General features: G+C 36.1%; 1 pseudogene; it reads right to left on the reverse strand.

The window, feature by feature from the left end:
• Positions 1 to 1162: 1162 nt before the first annotated feature.
• LOC115125665 (nucleotide-binding oligomerization domain-containing protein 1-like) lies at positions 1163 to 6146 on the reverse strand (annotated as a pseudogene).
• Between the last annotated feature and the right edge of the window lie 209 nt (positions 6147 to 6355).

Below are 6355 nucleotides of genomic sequence, written 5' to 3' on the forward strand. Positions count from 1 at the left end.
TGTATGTGTGTGTGTATGTATGTATGTATGTATGTATGTATGTATGTATGTATGTATGTATGTATGTATGTATGTATGTATGTATGTATGTATGTATGTATGTATGTATGTATGTATGTATGTATGTATGTATGTATGTATGTATGTATATACAGGTACCAAGGAAAATATATAGATTAAGAAAAATAAATGCTTTTATTTGACTTTATCATTCATTTTAATTGTATTTTAATTTTCTCAAATGTATTATTATTTTTTTACTTTTTATTTTTTAAAGCCTGTCACATCTGTGAATGTGGAATGTGTTTTGTTGGTTGATTGAAAAACAAAGAACTTAATAAAACTTTAAATTGAAAAAAAAAGAAAAAGGTTCAGTGCCATTACCCTCGTAAGTTGAGGTATTGAAAGGTATTGAAAGGTATTGAAAGGTATTGAAAGATATTGAAAGGTATTGAAATATTGAAGGTATTGAAAGATATTGAAAGGTATTGAAAGATATTGAAAGGTATTGAAAGATATTGAAAGGTATTAGAAAGATATTGAAAGATATTGAAAGGTATTGAAAGATATTGAAAGGTATTGAAAGGTATTGAAAGGTATTGAAAGATATTGAAAGGTATTGAAAGGTATTGAAAGGTATTGAAAGGTATTGAAAGATATTGAAAGGTATTGAAAGATATTGAAAGGTATTGAAAGATATTGAAAGATATTGATTATATGTCAATTATTTTTACCACTATCTTTTTTAGTATTTTTCATTACTTATTAAACAAAATATCTTTCCCTGAGATTATTATTATGAAATAATATAATTCCCCCCAAAAAAATGAGCCTACAATATAGTATTTAGTATATATAGTATATATATAGTATTTGTATGATTTATTTTATACAGTGTTTTTGCTCATCTTTATTTATTTATTTATTTATTTTTATTTCACCTTTATTTAACCAGGTAAGCAAGTTGAGAACAAGTTCTCATTTACAATTGCGAATTTATCAAGGAGTGCCAGTGATTATGGACCTGACTGTATGTCTAAAACCCTTCACATTTTCACATGCTGCTTTAAAAAGAACGGTTACATCAGGGGCCTATATTTATTGATCTTCTTAGTGATGAGAATTATTCTCTGAAAGTCATGCAGACACATAATATTCCGTACATTATGTTGATTAGCTGAAAAATGTCAATTGAAATCTATTAGACTTTTCATTCATTCATCTCAAACCATTTACAAACAGGATGGGATCCAAGTGAAAATGTTCATCTAACCTCACAGCTGACAAATTGGGATGGTTCCTTATGGCCTCTGCAAAGTGTTTAGCGCCTTCATCTCCAATTTTGTTACCCCACATGCTGTAGCCGAGAATAAAGGCACAAAAAAAAAAAACAGAAATATGCATCAACTCTTTTAAAATCCCATACAGTGCATTCGGAAAAGTATTCACACTTTGAATTTTTTGTTGTTGTAGTATTTCATTATTTTTTATATATTTTTTAAATATATTTTGCATCAATTAAAAAAAAAACTGTTTTTGCTTTGTTATTATGGGGTATTGGGTGTAGATTGAAGAGGGGAAAAAAACTATTGAATCCGTTTTAGAATAAGTCTGTAACGTAACAAAATGTGGAAAAAGTCAAGGGGTCTGAATACTTTCCGAAGGTACTGTGACTATGGGGTGAGCCCCTTATCAATAGAGAATCAACACTTAAGATGGAATCCGTACTTGGTGAAACTGCCACATCCTTTGGGATATTACAACAACAAAAATGCAATGATGTTTTACCACGTTGCCGGATACTCCTCTCCTCCATTTCAACTACCAAATAAAAACCAGAACAAAGGCGCTGTTTTATCTTATGTGGATTCCAGCTTTAACGATGGAATTGAGATTTTTCACAATACTTTGTTAGAGCTGCAAATCAGCAGTTGAATCAATAACTGTTTTGTCAAAAAAGTTGAGGGATGGGGCTGGAGAAATGTAAACACTCTGAAGTTCATAGAGCTATGGATACAAGGACATAACCATCAATGATATCAACATTATTGATATAACCATGGTGTGAGGCTGTGAAGTAATTGTTTACAATATCGCTTTGTTGAAAAAGCTTATATTTTGGGTTCTGATGGGGAAAGACAGTTGAACTAAACTCATGAGGCAGAGGAAGTTATATTCTTCAAGAATCAATAGGTAGGAATGTTTCGGAACTTCAAAAAGAATGTTGGTACAAAAATAATCTAATCTGCAAATCATTATTTATAACAATAATAAATGTCACCCCACATAGTAGATGGTTTTGCTCCTTTGAATTGCATTAGCCAAGTACCTCCCTCCTTCACCGGTAATTCTGTTGTTTCCACGTCTAAAAATAAACACTTTTTTTTTTTAAAGATAATTGTATCTGTGTAACATCATGGTGACACTTTTACAGTATGTTACATTGTTTATAGTTTATTTTACTTTTATTTAACAAGGCATGTCAGTTAAGAAAGAAATTCTTATTTACAATGACAGCCTACCCCGGCCAAATCCGGACGACGCTGGGCCAATTGTGAGCCACTCTATGGGACTCCCAATCACGGCCATTTGTAATATAGCCTGGAATCAAATCAGGGTCTGTAGTGACGCCTCTAGCACTGAGATGCAGTGTCTTAGACCACTGCACCCACCCGGGAGCCCAGTTTGAGTGCACAGTTTGAGAAGGCAACTTTAGAAGTTGCATTCTTGTATTAGCTTTATTCCAAAACTTAACAGGCAACATTTTTGTAGGTGCAAGAAAGCACTGTGCAAAGAGCCAAAAAAAACTATAAACCAATTTTTTATCTTGCCGTTTGATTGAATTCAAACTTTTTGTCATCAATGTGCGTTTTGAAAGAGGCCACTGTTGATCTTTGAGCTCAATTTATCCTATTTCTACAATCACCTCCATAATTCCTTCATTGTTGAAGAAAAGTTTCAAATGAAATCAAACCGCGAGATTATAAAGAGGTTTACAGTATTTTTCCCTCTTTGCAAAGTGCTTTTGCACTTTGAAAACGACACCCAACGTCTCTTATAATCTTAATTTACCAAGCGACACCAATACAATTTATGGTAGTTACAGTAATGGTAAGTCTTTGACATTATTAACAAACAAAAAATGATATACATACGCAAGCCGTCGGAAATGGGGGCACTCTTCAATAATCCTTGCAATGTGTTTTGCTCCAATGTCAGTGATATGATTGGTGAAAAGTCTGGTAAGAATTGTTTTTTTTTTAAATACAAGCAAATTAGTTACAATCAAAATGATTATCTCATGAAATGTGAAAAGTCAGGGGTCAATTGAATTGAGAATGGCCGATAAATTCTAATTTGATTCTAGAATTTGATTTCAAATTGTGAAAAGGATGCAGTTTTAAATGAAGGATTTATTTCCAGACAAAATTCTAGTTTCATGTCTCAGTTTAATTGATTTGAATGTAAAGGAATTCAATTCTACTTCCTTAAATTAAAATTCAATTCACATTCTGAATCCTGTGGAGTCAAATTTAAATGAATTAACTTGATTTTTTTTAAATTTATTGCGCACAACCCTTAAACATTTATGTAATTGTTCTACTGCAACATGTCTGTACTCACGTGAGTCCTTTTAACACTTTGTACTTCAGAAATTAAATCTGTGAATATAGCCACACCCTCATCTCGGATTTGATTGTCACAAAGCCTGCATAGCATAATTACAAACCGTTAGGAAGTAGCAAACTATTGGGGAGCAATTGTTGTCATGCTTGACCAATCCAGAACAGAATGGGTCAGCCAGAAATAGTTTTATAATATTTCTGAAGTGATTACTCATCTTTACCTTAAGGTGGTCAGGTTACTGAACAATGGTGTTAGCTGTTGAATGCCATAGTCTGAAATGTTGTTGTTATCCAGGTTTAAACAGTAGAATTCCTTTTGATACTGCAGTACAAAGGCGAGCGCTCCACAGTCAACTGAGTCTATTTTACAGTATGTGAGCTTAATGACCTGAGCAGAGAAGCCTTTGGCAGCCAACTTGGCCAGCTTGTCACTCCTTGTTTCAAAGATGTACCTTAGCATCCATAGCATGTCGTGTGTCAGTCGCACTGCAATCCCATCATCGATTTTGTCCAGGGGTACATTTCTGAAATTCAACTTCACATTATCTGAGAGAAAAGAAATGAGAAGCTCTTGTTTCTTTCTCAACAAAGGTTGAGACATTAAGGGCTCTTGAAGGTAATTGTTTCGTTTGGAAAGCAGACCGCACAAGAGATTGGTGTAATGATGGTGCTCGTTGGTCTGAGATCTGCTCTTAGTTTGAGGTTTTGATCCCCTTCTCCATGACGAACGAAGAATGTGCTGACTCTGCAACTGTGGAAAGAATTGCACAATGCCTCTTGTACTCATCTGTTCTTCCAGCACAAGATGGAGAGCAGTGAGGAAAGACTGGAGAGTGAGATGCATGAACTGAAATGTTGCAGTTTTTCCATTGTCTGGCTGGTATTAAGATCCCCACCTTTAAGTCATTTTCTCCAATACCACAAGAGGATAAATGATCAAAGTTGAACACAAACTTTTCTTTCTCCATCCCGAGATGGGCCAACTTCGCAAAAGCTCTAAACTTCCAGCTGCCAGCCTCTGTGTATATGTTGAGATTTGAGCGGATAAAGAAAGCCCTGACCAGGACCATGAATATACTGGTTAGGGTCACACCACGATCCAAAGTTGTCAAGATCTCCACTGATTGACTGAAACTCTCAAAGACAATCCAGCAGAACAGAGGAATTAGGCAGAGGCTTTGGAGGAGGTGGTTAGAGTTTATTTGGACAGTAAGCAGCTTCTGATGCTCATTTCCTTTCAAATATTGGTCAGTGTACTTCTGCAACTGATCAATTGAGAAGCCTTTAGGATTACCCTCTTCGAACCAACATACTCAGGAATTTTGTGCCAGTTCGAGCTGTCACAACCTTCTGCGACCCATTGAGTAACTTCCCACTGTGTAGGCTCTTGATCAACACTAGTGGATGTGCTGTCTCCTCAGGTGAGGAGATCTCATAGTCGGTTCCCTGATCGAAATTACTGTTGATCTCATCATATCCATCAAATGTGAAGATCACCATCTCTGGGTTCTTAAGGATGTATTCAACAACGTTGTTTCTCATATCTCCATCTGGGCATGTGTAGTTATGCTTGAAGATGAGATCCCAAAGAGAAACCTTTTCCGACTCTTGGAATGCACTGAACTGTCTGCAGGAAAATGCGAAGAGGAACCTTGCCCCTGTGTCCAGTTCACCTTTGGACCAGAGACTCTGTGACTGTTGAAGCCAGTCCCAGCATCGCCCGTGATGAAAGTGACCTGTGCTTTATCATTAAAAACTCCTTTTTGACTTAGTAGTTGATCCACACCTTCTATGTATCCTAATCTCTCGTTCTTGTCACTAAGCAGCTCCATTAAGGTGTCTGTGTACATCTGTTGCATTTGAACCTTCTCTCCCTGAGTGATAGTGGGGAGGAAATATGTTTGTTGTTTCAGTTGGTGCTGTAGCTTCTCACAGAACTGACAGACTGGAAGACAAAAATGTATTTTTCGTATTTAAAAAAATACAGTACTCTGTAACATATGGACTGGTAACAACATACTCTATATTTTAACGAAGTAAATAAATACTATTTTCCACTATTGATTGGCTAAATACGGCACCAATATTAAAGAATATGAGTGCAAGGATATGATTGTATAATCAAGTAAGTGAACGACCTTGTAATTGAATCAAACCAAAAACACAGAATTCATACCCGCCTCCTCTCTGCAGTGAATCAGCAAGTTCATTCTGATCCATGTTCCTCAGGATGTTCACAGTGGCCCTGAAAGCCCCTCATTGAGGCTCACAAGTATGTTTTTGACAACTTCAAGGACACTCTGATTGTGCAGATCGTCTGTGAAGTTTGAAGGGTATTTCTTGTTCAGTTGGGTCATGAATTGACCCCACTCATCCCTCTGCCAACTTCTCTAAAGGATTTTTGAGTGCCTGGTACGAGACAAGACATATTGCATGTTTAATAGGAAACCCACCTCCCAAAAAAGAAGCCTTTGGTGAACAAACACTCGCACTTGACTCCCCCTTTACAAGCTCGGACATTGCTAATAGCTACTTTACTGAGGGAAAATGTACTTAAATATGGTTGTCCCACCTAGCTGGGTAAGAGCATCTGCTAAATGACTAACACGTACATGCTATTTAAAAAAAAAGTTTTATCCAGCCAAGTCAGCTAATAACAACAAACTGGTCTAGGAACAGTGGGTTAACTGGTCTAGGAACAGTGGGTTAACTGGTCTAGGAACAGTGGG

The sequence above is a fragment of the Oncorhynchus nerka genome, unplaced genomic scaffold, assembly GCF_034236695.1.
Source record: "Oncorhynchus nerka isolate Pitt River unplaced genomic scaffold, Oner_Uvic_2.0 unplaced_scaffold_3579, whole genome shotgun sequence".
Lineage (NCBI taxonomy): Eukaryota > Metazoa > Chordata > Actinopteri > Salmoniformes > Salmonidae > Oncorhynchus > Oncorhynchus nerka.